Below are 21,506 nucleotides of genomic sequence, written 5' to 3' on the forward strand. Positions count from 1 at the left end.
GCTGGGGTGACAGGAGGTGCAGAAGGAGGAGGATGGATGCCATATCACTGTCCCACTCTGTAAGAAAAGAGAACAATGATCAACTTCTTTTTTTTTTTTACCAATCTGTATAATGTCCAACAGTTCATAGTACATGTACAAGCAAAATACAAGACATGAAGTCTCACAACACAATAAAGTATGGAAAAAGTGAAGTGGCCTGAATACTTTCCAAACCCACTGTACCCTGGCATTCTCCAACTGTGTGGTCATACACTCCCTCCAGCCTCACATAGACAATTTACAATAGGCAATATGACATGATATGACAATGCAGTTCCTTAAACCATACCTGGTGATTCCAGTGATGGTTCATCAGCCCTTTGGTTCTTGGCAGACAACAACAAGCGCTTCAGCAAGGGTGTGGAAGTCAGCATTTCTGCCTGTTGGATGACCTTTGCTTTGAAGGAGGTTGGCCACTGTTCCAGTAGTTTGGATCGAGTTTCTGACCCAAAGAGGAGACTGAAGTCTTGGAGAATCTAAAACACATATAAAGCACAAACGCAAGAACCACCATCAGGTTTTCAATTTACTACTAATGCCAATTTCACAGATGTAGATCATCTCCATTTAACTGAAGGTTGCTTAAAACATCTATCAAAATAATATTCATAATAAGCAAAAGTCGGAGTAATAAAATAGTACCAATCCTTTAGTGTCCAGCAGGCGCGGGAATACTGAAAGGACAGTGGACAAGGCGCTGTCTATATTCCAGTGTGTCTCTCATCTTCTTCATGATGACTTCTCTGTCGTTTGTATGATTCATCACAGATATGAGCTCTTGAAATCTCTGCTCATCTGGATGATCATCACAGTGGCCTATCTCTCTCCTTAGCATGGGTTCTCCATTCTCTTCTATTCTGTAATCCTTGGACCTCACAGGAAGTCGCGTTGCTCTCTGAACGGACTTCAGTCGCCACGCTAGAAACCCACCGCCTTTCTGCCCGTCATAGAAATGCTCCTGACCGAAAAAACCAAAATTGACAATTCACCCATTGACAAACATTCACATAACCAATGGCGGCAGCTGCCATGCAAGGTGCAGGCCTGCTCATTGGGAGCAATTCGGGGTTCAGTGTCTTGCCTAACGACACTTTGACATGTGGACAGGAGGAGCCGGGATTTGAACCACCAACCCTGCAGTCATTGGACTATGCGCTACCTCCTGATCCACAGCCGCCCAAATGAATTAAACTACCCTACAGTATGTATACAACTACAGGAATTCTTAAATGCAGTAGCATGTTATAGAAATCCCACAGCATTCAAGGAACCATGTAAGCCAGGGGTGTATTATATATTACATTATTGCCTCTGCATTGGATTATTATCAGATAGGGCAGTGTGAGAAAAAGTGTTTAGAGAGTACTTGTCCATGGACAAGTGAGTTTGGCAATTTACTTGTCCGAATACATTTTTCACTTGTCCAGAATGGACACAAATTGTGGCCACTGGAATCTTCTTCTTCGTCATCGTATTTTACGGTTTTTACAACCCCGCTAACGTAAGTGAGCGGTAAGATTTTACTGCATCACACATAGGGTTGGGTATCGTTTGGATTTTAACGATTCCGGTTCTGCTTTTCGATTCCGGTTATTTTCGGTTCTCGATTCCGGTTTTTTTGAGAGGGTAAAAATAAGTCCCATGACAAACTGGGAGAAAAATATATTTATGAAAACATTAAGTCAAATCTGTATTCCTATTTACAAATCACTTCATACTGTTTAATTTCTTACGGTTATTGAATACAAAAATAATCTCTGCATTGTTTAGTTAGTTCCAAGTGGTGCAGTTTGAGAATGTACAAAGACTCCAGCTCATTGAAAACTCTGCAGCTAAACTACTAACACATACCAAAAGGAGGGAACACATTAGTCCTGTCTTAGCTACTCTACACTGGCTTCCTGTAACTTTTAGAATTGATTTGAAGGTGCTTCTCCTCACATACAAAGCTCTAAGTGGACAAGGACCCAGCTACATTGCTGACTCTCTAATGAACACCTGCCAGAACACTGCGATCATCAGATGCAGGTCTGTTAGAGGTCACCAGCTTAAAACCTTAAAATCTCTTTACCAAAGCATTTTTACTGATTTTACACTATTATACTGCACTGTGATTGACATTGCTCTATTTCTCTATGTTTTATTCCCCATGTTTTTATTTTTTATTATTTTATCCCACGTTATGCTTTGCTCTTGCTGCTTGTTTTACACTGATTTGATGTCTTATTTTTTACTGATGTAAAGCACTTTGAACTGCAATCCCCTGTATGAAAGGTGCTATACAAATAAAGTTATTATTATATTTATAGCCTATAGGCCTAGCGCTTTTCTACAACTCAAAGAGCTTGCACGCTTACACATGTCCTGCAATAGTATTGCAGCTGCCCAGCTGCTCACTGTTTGTAAAAGTAAATAAATAGTATAAATAGCATTTCAATAATGTACTTTCTATACCCTGCTTCATAAACAATACTAACATGACATCCCTGTGCTCCTCCGAGTCTGGGGGTCCGGGGATGTGAGGACAGCGCGAGGACACAGACAGGGAGGCTGCTTCACTTCATAAAGGAAATGGTGGTCAATATTAACAACACAGGAGCTAAAACGCTTAATAACCTTCATTACGTGTTAGAGAAAGAACATGAGAAAGTTTGACAAAGATGAGGCTGTTAAACGGGCAGCGGATCCGCTGTGTGTAGAAAGAGAGAGAGAGAGAGAAAGAGAGAGAGACGCTGAGCTGCGCCGTGCAGCTGATACGGAGCATATGAGAGAGCTGCAGTCCGCGGGGATCGGCCTCCTGTCCTCACAACTCTTAATCCCGGGACCGGACAATTGTTATTTGTTCCTACTCGGAACCGAGTGTTGCTTCCCAACCCTGCCACTGTGCTACACTTCCCGCCCCGCCCCGCCCCGCCTCCGTCTAACTGTACAGAAAGCAGCGAGATGCATTTCCTTATGAATCGACTTGCAGAACCGAAAGTTAACTAACATTTCTAAACGAACAATGGCGGACACGGACAATTTGCGAATGAGTTCTGCCTTTTGTAAACTGAATGTATCAATAAATCGGGGAGAAAACCGTCACTTGTCCGCCGGACAAGTCAATTGAAAGATCTACTTGTCCGATATTGTAAATAACACGTCCCGGATGGTGGGACGTGTACTTTTTCGCACACTGTAGGGTAATAACTTCAGAATAAACTACGTCTGAATGTAGAAGTTTAGGGCAAATAATTGCAAATCTCTTCAATGAGAATGTCACAAAATAATTTTAAAAGAAAAACCAAATTCTGGAAAAAAAGTCAAAATCAAAAAAAAGAAGTGACATTTAAAAAAAAAAAAGGAGGTGAGATCAAAAAAGAAACATTTAAAAAAAGTCAAACTCTGAAAAAAAAGGGTCAAATTTGAGATGCATTATGGGACATGTAGTTTATGGGCAACGTGCTTCTGTAAATCATCATGTAACCATATAATACAATTCTTTGCAAGCTCTTTGCTGGGGCCACAGAAAATGAAGTCACCGTCCGGATTTGGCCCCCGAGCCTTGAGTTTGATACCCCTGATATAAACCATCTAAAACAGTCTACTTTTATCATAATCAAGAATAACTCACATATCCTGTCTTCCCATGTGGCTCTTGGAGCGAGGGAAACAGGGTAACAATCCCCAGTGCATACTTCTCTTTGGTCAGTCGCTGAGGGATTCTCCTGTAGAGCAAAAACAGTCATTTTCAACATTTCATTCATTTAAGTCTAAGAGACTCAGTTTAAGAACATATAAACTTAATGAACAAAATTTATGTAGAAATACAATTGCACCAACTTCATCCACACTTAGCCTATACATACACAGGGTTGGGAGGGTTACTTTGTAAATGTAATCAGTTACGGATTACTGATTACATGGCTCTGAAAGTAATCCGAATACAGTTACGTGTCTTTAAAAAGTAACGTAATCAGATTACTTTTAGATTACTTTCTTTTTCCTTCACAGATGGGTATGTTTTGGTGAACAGGAGACACAAAAAGCAAAAGGAAACTGAACGTGTTTTTACTGTTTTAATGGCTTATCAAGAGCACAACTGAAACATCACATCTGAAACGATGCAACAACATAATACACTTTTTGGACCCGCGATTTTTTTTCAAACGCTTTTTTGGTCCATCTGCGGCGGTAATAGGTTTTGTGGACTGTGATGATTCGGCAGTACGTACTAGTAATGAATATTAAATGTTGAGAGGAAATCTTTCCACCAATAATTCCAATAAGTAATCCAAAAATGTATTCACTTCAGGTTTACGAAAGTAACTGTAATCTGATTACTCGTTTTTCAAATGTAACGCGAGCTGAATACAGTTACTTGATTTTTGTATTCCGATTACGTAACGCCGTTACATGTATTCCGTTACAACCCAACCCTGTACATACATGACACTTTCATGCAAAGCTATAACACATTTGAATCTTACCCCTCACTCTGCACCATGTCTGCAACTAGAATGTTCACCATCACTTTTCTTGTGGCAGGACTAATTGTTCCTTTTTCCTCATACTCCTTCAGCACATCACTTCCTCCTGGTTTGGTCAGCAGAACCTGTTTTATCAGCTTAAAACAAAACAAAAATGACACCCGTTAAGCAATTTCGGGGCCGATCGCCGGAATCAGTATCGGCCGATCCGATCGAGTGGGCGGGGCCTAAATGGAAGATTTAAACATCACTTTAAATCTTCCATTTAAAGTGATGTTTAAAACTCAGTTGATGGGTCTCATTCACTGGAGCTTCCACAAACAACAATCAACTTAATTATTACTAGAGATGTCCCGATCCGATCACGTGATCGGGGATCGGAGCCGATCACTTGATTTTCAAAAGATCGTAAGACAAAAAATTGGGGATCGGATTTTCTTTTTTTTTATAAAATATTTTGTTTTCATTTAATGTTACAAAACAAAAATGACCATGTTCACGTCTTAAAGTCATCCTGAGGACTTAGTTTTGGTTTAAAATTACACAACATCATGTATGTGTTGCTTTCTTTGGGCTTGTTTTCAGACCTGGTTGCTTATTTCTCTCAAAGCTGGCAACAGAGTGGGCGCAGTGTCTAATAGTAGCAGTAAGCTAACGAGAGGCTACGTTCAGCTGGTGACTCGGGACAGAGAAAATGTCAGGAGTTTGGAAGTATTACAAAATTGAAAGTGAAGGCAGTGTAACAGCCAGATGCAATGTTTGCAAGGCGGAGGTTCCGCGTGGTGGAAAGAACAGAGCTACGTTCAACACGACCAATCTAATACGCTACCTGAGAAACAAACAGCAACAACAACACGACGAGTACACAGCGGCCACTCAGGTAACGGCACAGAAACAACCGACACTTTTAAAAGGAAAGAGAAACTGCTCCAGAACAGTGAAAAGGCCAAAAAAATAACAGCCAAGATAGCTGAGTTCATCGTGTTGGATGACCAGCCGTTATCTGTTGCCTTTTTTTTCTCTTAATGCATTGCATAAAGATCGGAAAAAATCGGTATCGGCAGATTGTCAAAATCAAATGATCGGAAGCAAAAAAAGGTGATCGGGACATCCCTAATTATTACATTCAAATGATGTACATTATTCAAGTTTACATTCACTTTGGATAATAACACGGGAGAAATGAGCGGAAGCAGTCTTTTCCTCTCTCCCTCTCCCCCCTCTCTCTCTCTCCTGACAGGCTGTCAGTATCTCATGCAGCTCACTGATCTAGTAATGAGTGACCCGACAGTGAAGAATAAATATATTTATAATAACTAGTTTAGCTTGTTCCAGAGGTAGATAAAATAGCTAAGTGTGTTACTGTATGTCTAACTCTTAGTGTGTGTTTTGCTCCGCTTACCGGTCCGGCGGGCGGAGCTGCAGGATTTCTGCTTCACACACGTTGCATACCGCTATTTTACTGTCTTTTTCGGACACCTTAAAATAATGCCAGACCGGTGAAGCCATTTTGGCGAGCTTGTTTTGCCGCACAGAGAAAAGTGTCATGTATTTTACGTCATGCGATCGGCTCCCGCGATCGGCATGTTTAGAGAGCACCGATCGATCGGTAGAGTGAGTATCGGCCGATATCGATCGGTGACCGATCGATCGGAGCATCCCTAGAAAGCAGTATAGGTTTATGAGCAATCTACTGGTACAGACACACAGATGGACATACGTCACTAAAATGTAAAACAATGGTGTACATTAGGGGTCGACCGATTATCGGCCAGGCCGATTATCGGGGCCGATATTCATCATTTGACCGATTATCGGTATCGGCCTTTTTTTTATAAAAATTGCCGATAACACTTTGGCTCTGATGCGGCCGTTTCTCTGTCTGCAGTCACCACTCTCTGTACACGAGCAATGTCCCGCCCACAGCGCTATCCGATAGGCTATTACTGAAGTGTCAATCAACACTGAAGATTTTCCGGGCGGGAGCCAGCCATAGAGGCGGGACCTTCTCAGATTACAGGCAGGTGCGAAGAACGCAGACACAGACAGAGGCAAGCAGCAGCGCTGAGCGGCAGAGCCATACATGTGTTTCGAAGGTAAATCAGTTGAAAGCCGAAGTTCAATAAACATCCCAATCCCCTATGCTGAAGTTGCAAAAACAGCACGATCTATTGATCCAATTCTATCCGCTACCCAGTTACACAGGGACGCGGGAAGTCAGTCAGCGTGCAGCGGCTCACAGCGGAACTGTGGTGCGGACTGCGGAGGGGGGGCTGTGAGTGAAGCCTCGCAGTTTTTCAGGCTGATATGTGAAGCTTATTAGCTAGCCAACATGTATTTAGCAAATGTTTAGCAAAATATTAGAAGTGAGGCTACTAGTCTAACGTTAGGTCTACTGCAATAGCCTCACTTTTAATAGTTTGCAAAACATTAGCTAGCATAGTGTTTTGCAGTTGCTAGCAGCTTATTGGGATTTTATGCTAGACAGACAGGCATTGGTTTGATATAATAAATTAAGCATTATTGTTAGTTAAACATGTCAGCCTGCTGCCCCACTTCTTGTCTCTCTAACTCATTGCAGATGGCTGCACTAAATAAAAGGGCACAGAGAGGAAACCAGTTGTAAGATGTTTTAAAAGTTCATTAAACATAATATAGGCTATGCTTAAATGCATTTCAAAGAAGTTGTGTTGGAGTTTGTGTTATTCTACATTTTAACACCAAGATTTTCTGATTTTACTGCAAATGTATATCGGTTCCAAATATCGGTTATCGGTCTCCTTGATTACTAATAATCGGTATCGGTCTTGAAAAAGCCATATCGGTCGATCCCTAGTGTACATGACATATTGAACATGCACTCACATTTTTGGCTTGTGGACCCTGCAAAGCCTCCTCCTCTTTTCTGAAGCGTTTCAGAGTGCCACTTTAGAAATCGTTTTCACTGCTGCTTTTCGAAGTGACTGAAATATTATCTGTGCCTGAAGCGGGGGATGAGGATGGCTCTGGAAAATAATGTCATCACACAAGAGATATTAAATATGAATATTGAAATTATATGGTCTTCCTTTGTCATGTCTTTATGTAATCTACTGGTGAAGTGTTCTCAAAAATACAACAAACCCACTGAAAACCTCCATTGCAAGTATGAGTCCCAAAGTCCTTGTCCACAAGAGCGCACTCTACTTGGGACCAATACTTAAGACAGCAATGGTGTTTTTTAGTCTAGCAAAAGCTTAAGAACAAGGCTTTCAACAAGAACCCCAAGTAAGTACAAAATTATGTATTTTCATCAAATCAGTGGAGTATGCACATTTGATTCCTATAAACAATACTTTACCTTTTAAGATAGTATTGTTTATAGCAATGTGGTGTGCTTGACACTTGCATGGGGATAATTAGCATACAATACAATTGAGAAATGTAAAATCAACCCTTTTCTCAGCAGCCATGTTGACATGCAGCATAAACAGAGATGTCATTTAGGATGTAGGCAGGCCAGGGCCCTGATAATGTGCTGTCTCACTGGAATGGCTGTGACACACTAAATAGATCGGGCCAACATTTATTTTATCTATTACACCTGTGTTTACCCTGCTATGACGTCAACATAGCTGCTGAGAAAAGGGTTTATTGTCGTCACTCACCACCACTGTCATTCAGTTCATCTTTGATGACAAAGCATATTCCACTGGTAGTGAGTAGATCTGGAAATGCGTAGTCGTCCACTTCCAGGGTATATGCAGGAATCCTGAAGTCAAATTTAATACCTTTTAAGACCTTTTTTAAGACCCTTTCCATACATTTTAAGACCTCACCGCAACTTCGAGTTCTAACCGGTTACATTGGCGACACACTTTACCTCACATTTACTATATTGATTGTAAGATAGCACAACTAAACAGAGTGCAGACAGACAACTGAAGCCTCCTCTCCACATGAACTTCCACCTCTCTGTGAAAGTCAGGTTTAATGCAGCATGCTGCTTCTGTACTCTGTGCTCTTTCATTCCATTCAGAAACCATTAGAAACCAGTATTTTACCAATAAACAAAACAATTGACAAAACTTTGAAATATGAAATATATTAAACTTTGGTGAGCTTCAGTGGGGTAATGCCATATAGGAGCTCCCTCACAAATACCCAGTGGTTAAATTGGGCTGGGGCTGTCCAGGGCTAAGCCCGGCACATAGGACGATGCTCTGACGTCATCACCCTCACACATTTGTCATATGTTTACAAAAAACAATATATATGTTAAGACTTTTCTCGTTCTTAATATAGACTATATTTAGGGTAGATATGTGTTGACCTTACTTTAAAATAGCAGATCTCTGTGACCGGATATAGTTTGGCTTAGACCCCGGCCCCACGAGGAGCCTCATACAGTAAAACGCAAATGCAAAAAAGTCTTCCGTTCACACGCATTCGATTCATTAACGTGTCCGTTCACACTAGACCGCTGGAAATGCTGGAGTACATATGCCAGGCCTGTAAGTGGCGCTGCTGCCGCCACAAAATACACCAAAAGCAGCGAAGAAGACCCCGGAGCATGGTTGTCATGGTCGCCCTTCTGTTTATTCTCCGCGGTGGACGTCGTGTTCTCCTGCTGTAAATCTCTCAGGTAGTCCACCAGCAGATAAACCGCCCCCCCCCCCCTACAGAGCGGAGCAAGACAACGAAACAAAACTTAAAATAAGAAGCAGCATTTTATGGCACGCTATGCATGGGGCCGCCTTGAGGGGGTTTCCCGACATGTTGTTTCAGTAAATTAAAGGGTGTTTCATGTTGTCGTTGCTGTGGACCTTCTTAATACCTTGGAAAATGCCGTTTAATACTATTTAATAGCCTTAATTTTCGCTAAATTGATTTATCAACTTTTAATACTTTTTAAGACCCTGCGGACACCCTGACTTCTGTGCCAGTCTCATCCTCCACTGATAAGATGCTGTCCACAGGGATGGAAAACCTCTCAAAAGGATTGAAGACCAAATATAAGCAGAAGCTACACACACACAAAGGGGGGGGGGGGGGGGGGGGACTGCCTCGACAGTGCATCATGTCCATCTAATGTAACAGTAGGTTAATGAGGGTGGATCGCAAAATTCCCCTCTGTGGGACTAATAAACGTATTCCGATTCTGAAGTGGTTTACTTGCCTTCAGTGATGAAGATGTCAAAACAAGCTTCTGGAATTTTGATGTATTTATTTTGGTTTCGGTATTGCACTTTGACTATCATCTTCAGCTGAAGAGAAGAGCAAGAGCCCAATATGGGTAAAATGGAGATACACAACATTTGTTATTCCACAAGTTATTATGATGCATCACAACTTCCCCTTCTTAAGCAAGCAAATACTCAAATTGTGTAAGGGTGGCATAATATAAATTGGAACTGTCTTTAGATAAAGAAATTCTACTTTATGCTCCGTTCTTTTATTTTTGTATCTTTAAGCTGAGAGGCTTCTATCTGTGCATGACAAACGTTTCGGGACCAAATTAAACACAGTGTTGGTGCGTTGCAACCCAGTCTCACGGCATTTCGTGTTATAACAAATAACAAATTAGAAGGAAAAAGAGATTTAAAAAAAACAAATACAGATTTCAGTATTCTGACACAGAACGATTTTTAGAAGCAATGCATTTGTATTGGTAATATGTTTCGTGCCTGCGCCAAATTACAAGGAAAAAAAGATGACAAAAATACAGATTTCAGTATTCTGAGCCTCTGAGCCATTTATTTTCCTCCGACATTATACCATTTAAAATAAAAGGGTTAGGCTAAGGGTAAGATATTGAGTAAGAACATGTTTTTATGAACCACACAGCTTCTGGTCTTCCAAGAAAAGAAAAATCGTTCTGTGCGACACAAAACAAATGCGAAAATCATGTTTGTGAACACGAATCAATAGATTAAATGTATGCCGTGAGACTGGGTTGCAAATATTTTTAGCAAGATAGTTAAAATTATTAGCTACCACAAACAACTACAATTATTTTCAAGGGAAATTAACTAATGTTAGCTAACTGGGGAACAAATTCAATTAAATGTAACGTTATCTAGATAACTCACTGCATGCAGTCTGTTGTCGAGGCCACACAAGATGGCTGCTTCCGCACGGAGCAGAAGAACACGTGCTAGAAAGGAAAAGGAGCCAATTAGCCAACAACTTTATTACTGTACATACACTTAAATAATTTCATTTGGGGAACAAATTCAATGAAACGTAGATAACTTACAGTCACGCGGTCTGTCGAGACCACACGGTCGAAACCCGCGGGGACTGATGGCTGCTTAGGTGACACTGAGATAGTGATAGAAAGGAAATTGGAAAAAAAAAGTTGTTAGCGAAGTCGGCTAACTATACCGATAAGGACCAACACCAGAACCTCTTAGCTAGCTAGCTGTCGAACTAACGTTAGACATGTGCAATACGTTGGAGTTTGTAATGACATAATAGTATGTCCATCCATCTTCTCCCGCTTATCCGTGGTCGGGTCGCGGGGGTAGCAGTTCCAGCAGAGAGCCCCAAACTTTCTTTTCCCTGGCGACATCAACCAGCTCTGACTGGGGGATCCCAAGGCGCTCCCAGGCCAGCGAAGAGATATAATCCCTCCACCTGGTCCTAGGTCTACCCCTTGGTCTCTTCCCAGCTGGACGTGCCTGGAACACCTCCCTAGGGAGGCGCCCAGGTGGCATCCTAACTAGGTGCCCGAACCATACATAATAGTATGTAACATAGCTAATGATACATACTATATCTAATTTGACATCTGTGTGTAATTCGAGAGCTAGCCAGCTAGCTAACTAAGTGGCTAGCTAACTAGCCAGCTAACATTTAGCAAGCAGGTGCACGGCCAGTACAGACAAATATTCTTAGCAAGCTAGTAAACATTATTAGCTACCACACACACAACTGTAACATTATTTTCAAATTATGTAATGTTGGATAACTGGGGAACAAATTAAATGTAACGTTATTTATCTAGATAACTTACCGTCACTCACTGACTTGCTGCAAGACGGACTGATGCTAGAAAAGTAAAAGGCGGCAATTATCGAACAACATTTTTACGGACACTAGAGCTTGTTAGCTCGCTGTCGAACTAACGATAGACATGTGCAATACATTGGACTTCGTAATGATTACATATTATGTTGCATATCTAACGTTAATTCGACATCCATATCTAATTCGACAGTTAGTTTAGATAGCAAGCATTGACTGTATGGTCTGTGCACCTGGTCATGACAGTCAATGAGTAATAATTAGCAAGCTAGTAATGAAAACAATACATTTACAATTACGCTACCTACCACACACAACTGTATTTTCAAGCTAAATTAATGTAAGCTATCTGGGGAATAAATTATGAAACGTAGCGATAACTTACCGTCACGGACTGCGGTCTCTCGAGACTGAAGGTTGCATCAAACAGATGGCGGAGATCTAAATAATGTCACGCACATCACGTAAAAGTACCGGGATTGAGAGAACACACTATCCGTCGTTAAATATGTTTAACACCATGATCCAACCCTGTACTATAGTGTGTTAACAACAGGCGGTGTTAATCATGTTAAATGTAACACCAAAACCACAACACTTTACCCCGAAAAGCTCTAACACCAGGATTTTCACACTGGCGAATTTGCTGTGTAGGAGCGTCACAACTGCACGCCACGGACACTGACCAAACGTCGCTCCTGGACGATTATGGAGTGAGAGTGTGTTGGCTATTGTTATGCTTCACACATTTCCTTTTCTCTAATATCCCCTTCATGGCTTTAACATGCCTCTGATATGAGTCTTTGGAAGTTGCTGAACATGTTCATGAGTTATTGTGTAGGGTCAGCCACTGTAATCAGAGATATTAAAGGTTGGAGTCAAATACAGTAGTCTAAGGCAGTGGTTCCCAATCTAGGGGGCGCGCCCCCCTTGGGGGAGGCAAAATATCATATTTAGACTTTTTTTTTTTTTACTTTAAGTTAATAGCTATTATATGCATAACAAGACAGAAATGTATAATTCTTTTTTTAATAGAAATGTTTCTTCTGCGAGTAAAGTGTCCGCACCAGACTTTTCTGGATAAGCGCATTTTTAAAACATAGTCATTGTTCATGCCGGTTTCAGTTGGATTATTTGTCACAGTTGGTCCGATCAGATCGGTCTCCTCCATTTTGTAGATTATTTACGACTTTTGAATCCACATAAACACATCGGCAAAATCCGGTTTACTTTGAGCATGTGTTTTAAACAGTTTAATCCCCTTGTGAATTGTTTCCACTTGTGCCGTCCTTTAATTTTTTCATACAGCGGGAATCCAAATGAATTAATCCTGAGTCCAATAACCATCAAAGTCAGTGCTCCCTAATTACGCTTTAATCCTCCTTTAACAAAATACTCCAAATGCATCCAGTTTGTGACAGTAGTTGTAGCATTTTTGAGACTTTTAAACTTGCGAATATGTTTACAAAAACATATTCACAAGGGGGGCCACACCTTAACACTTCATTGCATATACTATAAACTGGCTTGGGTCTTTGGCACTTCAAAGAGACTCCTTATACATGCAGATGTGAAATGCCTATACGTGGTGGTGTGTCACTGTACGTGATTGGCGGGGAGGGAGTGTGTGTGTGTCTGGGAACCTGCTACTGGTTTCCCACACACACAGCCGCAGTCAGTCAGCCAAACAGACGTTCTCTGCGCAGAAACAGCAGCAAGGAAACAAACTCTCCTCCCGCCGCTTACACACCAACAACTGTTGCAGAAGTAAAGTCGACGCGATGTTAAAAGTGAAAGGCTTCCGTGTAGTGTGACGAGACTGGGAAAAACAAGGCTGCGGAAAGTGAGTAAACTGTGACAGCAGTTGGAGAAATTAACCGAAGGACTCGGGGACCCGCCGCACGTGGAAATTACTACTGAAACACATCGGTAAGTAACGCTAACTCCAGACTGTGCTTCTTTATAGACATTTCAATTCAAATAGTAATTGTGTGGTCAAGTTTAATGAATGTAGAATCAGTTTTCGCTTTATTGAGAAGCGTAGGATTAAAATACTGCGTCAACACTTTCCACCACTTTACGGTTGGATTCAGGACAATTGTGCGCGCGGGTTGTTTGGCTCATTAACTGAATATATGCATGTGCTTGTGTTGTGGAAACAAAGCGTGGTCAAACGTTTCTTCTGTAAACTTGATGGGGAACTATTTTTACCTCTGCTTTGAGAAAATTAACTCAGGTTTAATGTGTGTTTTATAGTGTTCATGGAGGTGCACCGTGCCCCACCTGAGCTGTCTTCATAAACGCAGGCTGTAGTGACTTGGGGTTGAAAATACAATACAAATGCATTCATGGTGTCAAGCCTTAAGTCTTACAACATATTATCAGTTTCATTCAAGTTGGCCGCCGTCTACTCATATCTTGGAAGTGATAATATTCCAGTGAAATGTATTTCAGCCCAGTCAAGTGAATTTGGGTGTAGTCCACTTTTAAATAGCCGAGTATTATGATTGTCTTACTTATGTGTCATCACTGTTTACTCGTAAAGTAATACATGACAATTATTTCACAAGGTCACAATATTCACATAAAAGTATATAAAGTACATGTGGTGGTTTGTGCTGGTGCAAACAAACCAAAATGGAATAACATTTTTAAAACATTTATCCCAGATACCCAAGATTAGTCAATATATTGATTAACATTAAATGTGATATTTAACAGACAATGGCTTTACTAAGTTAGTGTTACTATACTGAAAACTTGTTTTTGGGGCTGTGTTTTGAATGTTGGCTGTTATTGAGTGTGCACTAAACCAGAACTAGGCGCAGGCATATGCAAACTAAACTGCTACTTGGGGCCCCAACAATAGCAAATTACTACCTGGGTTCTCAGGTGAAACCAATCATTTCATCTTTACAGAAACCTCCTTTTTTCTTATATAGGATGGTCAGTTTTCTAAACTGGCTTGTATCTTCACAGTGACCAAATGTGAAGTCCTGTTCTTTGTTGAAATCATATTTAACACGTTTTCTCTTATTTTATATGAAAAAGAAACCATTCAGACGACTTATTTTTCTCACTTTCATTATATATATGTTTTAATTGTACTTCATATTGGTTGTTTTTAAGGATCCAAAATGCTTGGGCTTGCTCTTTGCTGAATCCAAAGTTAGAATGCCTGTATCTATGAACACCAATTACCACATGTCTCCCCTGCTGTGTGTGCGGCAGGTTCAGACCCAGAGGGATGTCTGGTTCAGACTAGCAGCGAGTCCCCTAATCCTACCCGATGGCATTAACTTCCCCACTTACATTAAAATATTGCATCATATACAAGAGTCCTAATTTGCTATGGCACGCCATAAAAGACAAGATTAAGCCTCTCCGTACTTCAGTGTCCAATTACAGTCAGCATAATATAAACTGTTGAGCTGGCTCCCTCTCTTTTCTATTCTTGAAGGCAGACATAAAGAGCCTTGTTTTTGTTGCTGCTCATATAATGATACATGATGCGTCAGTGTGTCTGACAAGATGACCCTGAGGAATCTGAATCCTGAGATTGTGGTTTTCCTTCTCTCTTTGATAATATCTTTAGCATTAACTCAGTATGCTAGACATATAATGGAGAAGTAGTACATTTTGACATACGTCTGGTTTGTGTTTTGTCTGTTTTTTTTCCTGTGTTTTGTTGATTTTGCACTAAGTGTATAATCCATACTTCCTTTTTTTGGCTATGTACATAGACACACAGTGCTGGCGCTTTTAGCTTATCCTTATGCAAACTAATTATACATTCACTTTTGTATCCTGAATGAATGCCTCAAGCCCATTCCCTAGAATACAAATGGATCATTGTCTCTTCAGTTGTATTTGAGACATCAAATATTAGCAAGTGCTTTATATTTACTTTTCAAATATTTACCTACGACAGTTCAGTCCCTCCCAAATGTTTTATCGTCATAAGATGCTGAGCTATAAAGAATCAGCTCATTGGGGGCCTGACGTAATTCATTGATTCATCCTCCCTGGCTCTATATAACCTTCACCAGCTGCTGAGAAATATACAGTGGGGCAAAAAAGTATTTAGTCAGCCACCAATTGTGCAAGTTCTCCCACTTAAAAAGATGAGAGGCCTGTAATTTTCATCCTAGGTATACCTCAACTATGAGAGACAAAATGAGAAAAAAAAATCCAGAAAATCACATTGTCTGATTTTTAAAGAATTTATTTGCAAATTATGGTGGAAAATAAGTATTTGGTCAATAACAAAAGTTCATCTCAATACTTTGTTATATACCCTTTGTTGGCAATGACAGAGGTCAAACGTTTTTTCTGTAAGTCTTCACAAGGTTTTCACACACTGTTGCTGGTATTTTGGCCCATTCCTCCATGCAGATCTCCTCTAGAGCAGTGATGTTTTGGGGCTGTCGGACTTTCAACTCCCTCCAAAGATTTTCTATGGGGTTGAGATCTGGAGACTGGCTAGGCCACTCCAGGACCTTGAAATGCTTCTTACGAAGCCACTCCTTCGTTGCCCAGGCGGTGTGTTTGGGATCATTGTCATGCTGAAAGACCCAGCCACGTTTCATCTTCAATGCCCTTGCTGATGGAAGGAGGTTGTCACTCAAAATCTCACGATACATGGCCCCATTCATTATTTCCTTTACAGTACACGGATCAGTCGTCCTGGTCCCTTTGCAGAAAAACAGCCCCAAAGCATGATGTTTCCACCCCCATGTTTCACAATAGGTATGGTGTTCTTTGGATGCAACTCAGCATTCTTTCTCCTCCAAACACGTCTAGTTGAGTTTTTACCAAAAAGTTCTATTTTGGTTTCATCTGACCATATGACATTCTCCCAATCCTCTTCTGGATCATCTAAAAAATGCTCTCTAGCAAACTTCAGATGGGCCTGGACATGTACTGGCTTAAGCAGGGGGACACGTCTGGCACTGCAGGATTTGAGTCCCTGGCGGTGTAGTGTGTTACTGATGGTAGCCTTTGTTACTTTGGTCCCAGCTCTCTGCAGGTCATTGACTAGGTCCCCCCGTGTGGTTCTGGGATTTTTGCTCACCGTTCTTGTGATCATTTTGACCCCACGGAGTGAGATCTTGTGTGGAGCCCCAGATCGAGGGAGATTATCAGTGGTCTTGTATGTCTTCCATTTTCTAATAATTGCTCCCACAGTTGATTTCTTCACACCAAGCTGCTCACCTATTGCAGATGCAGTCTTCCCAGCCTGGTGCAGGTCTACAATTTTGTTTCTGGTGTCCTTTGACAGCTCTTTGGTCTTGGCCATAGTGGAGTTTGGAGTGTGACTGTTTGAGGTTGTGGACAGGTGTCTTTTATACTGATAACGAGTTCAAACAGGTGCCATTAATACAGTTAACAAGTGGAGGACAGAGGAGGCTCTTAAAGAAGAAGTTACAGGTCTGTGAGAGCCAGTAATCTTGTTTGTTTGTAGGTGACCAAATACTTATTTTACCGAGGAATTTACCAATTAATTCATTACAAATCCTACAATGTGATTTCCTGGATTCTTTCCCCCCATTCTGTCTCTCATAGTTGAAGTGTACCTAGGATGAAAATTACAGGCCTCTCATCTTTTTAAGTGGGAGAACTTGCACAATTGGTGGCTGACTAAATACTTTTTTGCTCCACTGTAGATGGGCCTTTTCTAGGGCTGCTCGATTATGGCAAAAATCATAATCTCGATTATTTGGGTCAATAATTGATATCACGATTATTAAAAACGATTATCCATTTACTTTGAAAACATCCAGTTATTGGAGAAAAAAAAATGTGAACAGTATGTTTTCAACAGTTGATTAACCTGAACTTTAAGTATAACTCAACTGAAAAACCAATAAAAAATCGTTTTATTTCGATTAGGTTGTTTTCGTAATCGTTGCAAGACATAATCGTAATTGCGATTTAAAATACGATTAATTGAGCAGCCCTAGCCTTTTCCTTTTTGTGGTAAAAGATTAAGGTCCTATTCAACCACCTGATTCTATGGAGATCAACTCTTATTTATATATTGTGAAATAGCTATAGGGCAGGATGTGCAGTTTTCCGTTTTGTGTGCATTTATCTTATGTCCCACAATATAAAAAGTACATTGCTTGCCACACTTACTGTGTAGTGAAGAGAAAATGCAATGTACATTTAAGCTAAAAGACAAAGATAAATCTTATACTTAATTATGAGCAGGATCTTAAAGCCAGAAATGGTTTTGTTCCTCTCCTCCCTCATGCTCCTCCTCGAAAGAGCTCTGTCTGAGAGCATTTCAAATAAACTGCCTTCAAGGATGAAGTGACTCCTACAAAGCAGTCCCAGCCTCTCTCAGAAGAGCCAGCTATTGGTGCTGTTATAGGTTTCCCCAATCATTATCTCAACATCAGTTTGATCCCTTTGCAGTGCACACATGTTTTAACTGTGCAAAACCTTGAATCTCTTTTGAGAATATAACTTCTTTGTAGTTTCGTGTCCCGTTAACATTGTCATGCTTTAAACTGTTATTCAGATGCTGAATTTGAAGAACATGGTTGAGGTGCAGTACTACTTATAATTTCTGTTGGTAGAGTTTGCCATCATTTATAAAGCCTGATATTGTTTATTATTCAAGTGTATACTCTTGCAGCCCTGTGTCCTTTGCTAGTTATAAATCATTGTCTACTAAAACAGTATAGCAGTCAGATTTGACTTAATTATGAATATTCTACTGACTTTCATGTATTATGAAACACCAGATGTAGCTTTCCCCAGTTGGAACTGAAGTGTAGTTGTACAGCATAATCATTCTTGGCATAATTGGCTCTTGTCATCAACATGATACCTGATGCCTGCAAATGATGTGTGACTGACAGGGTTTTACTGCGCATGTCAACAGTTTTCGTTTGTTGTTGTTGTTTTCTAGCGGCCTGTGTAGAATTAGATTTTAATTCATCTCAGGCTGGCTGTTATACAAAATAAAACAGCAGGGTAGACATTGTACTCTCTCTATTCTTTTATAACATTTGGGATCTGTTTGTGTGGCGACGATGGATACTGCTCATTCAAAGTACTGCAACACATCTGATGTAATTTATGAATACGTGCACAATGTGGAATGCTTTTTCTGTCAAATGAAAGCCTGGTACAGAGCAACGATTCAACATGAAAGTCATGCATGATAAGCTGCAGATGAGGCAAAGTGTTCCTTTCACACTTCCTTAAGAGTGCAGAGTGGAATAAAGAAACTACTTCAATCTAATGTCAGTGGGAGAAGTGGATACAGGGGATGGATTATTATATTATCTGTTTTTTATCTTGCCATCACTCATAATGTTCCAAAATCTTGTTTTGTACTTCATACTCATCCAGCAAAGGTTAGTCAACACAAAAACTGCAAGTGATATTTCTAACTTTGCTCTACATATTGTTCTCTGCAGTTGTAAAATTGGTTATTTTCCCCTATATTGTTTACACAAAATGATTGTTGACATACCAGTCTAGTGCACTGTATGCTTTTCTGAACATGCACATTTTAGGTACACTGTTTCAGCTTTATCTCAAATACTGCACTTCGGGCTCCAGAACTACACGTACATATTGGTGTTGTTTTTAGAATATTAGTAATGCATTACTAGGGCTGTGCAATTTAATCGATCTTGCGATATATATCGATATTTAGTTTTCCGAGAAAGTATCGATATTTCAGCCGCGGGTATCGATACATTAAGTCTGATAACTGTGTTCGTTATACTCGCGTCCAGGAGAGAAGCTTTAAAAAGGAGACTAATTGAGTCTCTGAGAATGTTCAAATGTATACTTTAATTAATAAAAAGCGCGGTAATGTTACAAGCAGAAGATGATTCAGTCAGAAAAACAGCTGTGTTCTGGCTCTCGTGAGCGAAGGGAAGAGAGCGAGCTCCACCTTTCCAGCTGTTAAATATCCTCTGCTGAATCCTCCCTGTGGGCCGGTTGGCGCAGCTGGGGATCGGCCCTCCACGTCTCCAATGTTCGTTGTTGCGCATTACAGAGGATTCAGACATTGCACATTAAATATATAACTAAACACGCCTTTTCTCCTCCTTATCTCTTTCATGACTTTTCATTTAATACATTTTAAACGCTGTAATCAATACTCCAAAAATACCTCACGGCTGGTATCATTTCCGGTAGTTCCGAATGTTGTCTCATGCTACCCACGTCTGTAAACAAACGTATTCAAATAAACTGTACCTTCATTTAATATTCAGCAATAATAATATCTCGACGTCTATAGTTGTAGTGTTGAAATCAGTAGGTTTCGGTGTGCAACACTCCGTGTCATATCGCTACTAAATTCACTTCTATAGGAAATTGTATATTAGCCACATGCTAAATGCTAACCGGAGATGAAGGATTTTCAGAATAAAAGCTCAACAACTGGTTGTGCACAACAACTTCTGGGTTTTCAGTATAAAACAGCATTTAAACTGACGGTATGTTTATGGTACTTTATGCCATCAAAACATTGATTTTAATTTCTAACAAGTCTCATTCAAATCCCCCGTGTTCCGCCACCTGCTGCACCTTTTCATTCTCCATTGTCTATCGTGATACTGCACTTTACAGCTACAGTTTGCACTGTTTCAATAAATGAAACTAATTTTCTCACCACATCTTTTGATTCATTTTGTCCAGCATTTGCAAGCTGGAGACGCTCTGTCAGAGCCATATATTGTATAATTGATGCTTTCAGTTTTCAGTTGAATTAATTCAATCCAAGTCAATGGAACACTCACAAGATGTCACCAAAATCACACTGTCCCTTTAAAATCTTTCAGAAAATGATATAAGTGTATCGAATTATATCGAATCGTATCGTTGGCTGAATATCGTGATATATATCGTATCGTTGGCTGAATATCGTGCATCGTATCGTATCGTGAGATTAGTGTATCGCCACAGCCCTATGCATTACCTTCACAATTTTAAGTAAATAGTCAGATGTTCAGTTTCCATAACAAACTAACTTGTTAGGCTTTGCAATGCATATGCAATATAAAGAGAGAGAGATGCGAGTTGCATAAGAACTGGTAAGGTAGCAGGGTTTCTATTACTACTTCCCACACATACATTTTACTTGGGCGGGCCGCCCAGGTATATTAACGGCTGCCAACGTATAATTCGCGAGCCATTTAGGTTTAATCTTTTTAATCCGTCCGCGAGCACAACGGCATCTGCGATCCCTCGCTCTACCCCGCGCTATCGCGTGAAGGGTCTGCTTTATGTGCTCCGCACAGTAACCCCACTGCGAGGCACGGGCGAACAGTTCATGAGCATGCTCACTAGCGCACCGCCCCCCGTTCATAAAGTCAAGTACCCCTCAAAAGGTCCGGTTTATTTCATTTTAAGGATGCGCACCAAGCAACATCTCCAGGTGCTCCTTTGCGAACCAGGGCAAAAAAGTTATGTGCACCCCTGCTAATAAGTAAAGATAAGGCACATGTGTGTTTTCCCATGCTTATCACTATTTCTGATGCATGTGTACACATTCCCTAACCCTAACTGACGTTTGTTTGCTCAACCCATCCCAACCAATATCGCAGTACGTTTTAGATGTCTTTCAGTTTGTCTTAGTCAAGAGTCCATGCACATACTGCAGCTATATTTTTCACATCTATGTGATCCATTTATATTGTCTTTAATTCTCATGCAAGCTGACAGTCAATATGAAGAAAAGTAAATATACTTGGCGATTCCTCCCTACATGTATTTCTAAAGCCTGGTGGGTTGCATTTGAGTTTGTATATTTGTAAAGATACACCTTCCATTCAGTGTGAGGAGGCCTGTGACATCCACCTGTCTTTTGAGCCCCTCTCTTCTGCAACTCCTGCTACAGTGGCAGGTTCCTATAGGCTCGTGAGCACAGGCTGAGAGCAGGACTGATGCTAAAATAAGTTAACACAAAAACCCAATGAGGTCCTATGAGAGCTGTGAACAGACTGAACAGATTTC

General features: G+C 40.6%; 1 protein-coding gene across 1 annotated transcript in view; it reads left to right on the top strand.

Moving 5' to 3' along the window:
* The first annotated feature begins 13,124 nt into the window (after positions 1 to 13,124).
* Positions 13,125 to 21,506, top strand: part of stxbp6 (syntaxin binding protein 6 (amisyn)) — a 71,462-nt gene continuing 63,080 nt past the window's right edge. The window contains exon 1 of the mRNA XM_034111387.2: positions 13,125 to 13,448. The gene's annotated coding sequence lies outside the window, so the exon portion shown is untranslated. The remainder of the gene's footprint in view (positions 13,449 to 21,506) is intronic.

The sequence above is a fragment of the Pseudochaenichthys georgianus genome, chromosome 22 (assembly GCF_902827115.2).
Source record: "Pseudochaenichthys georgianus chromosome 22, fPseGeo1.2, whole genome shotgun sequence".
NCBI classification, from domain to species: Eukaryota; Metazoa; Chordata; class Actinopteri; order Perciformes; family Channichthyidae; genus Pseudochaenichthys; species Pseudochaenichthys georgianus.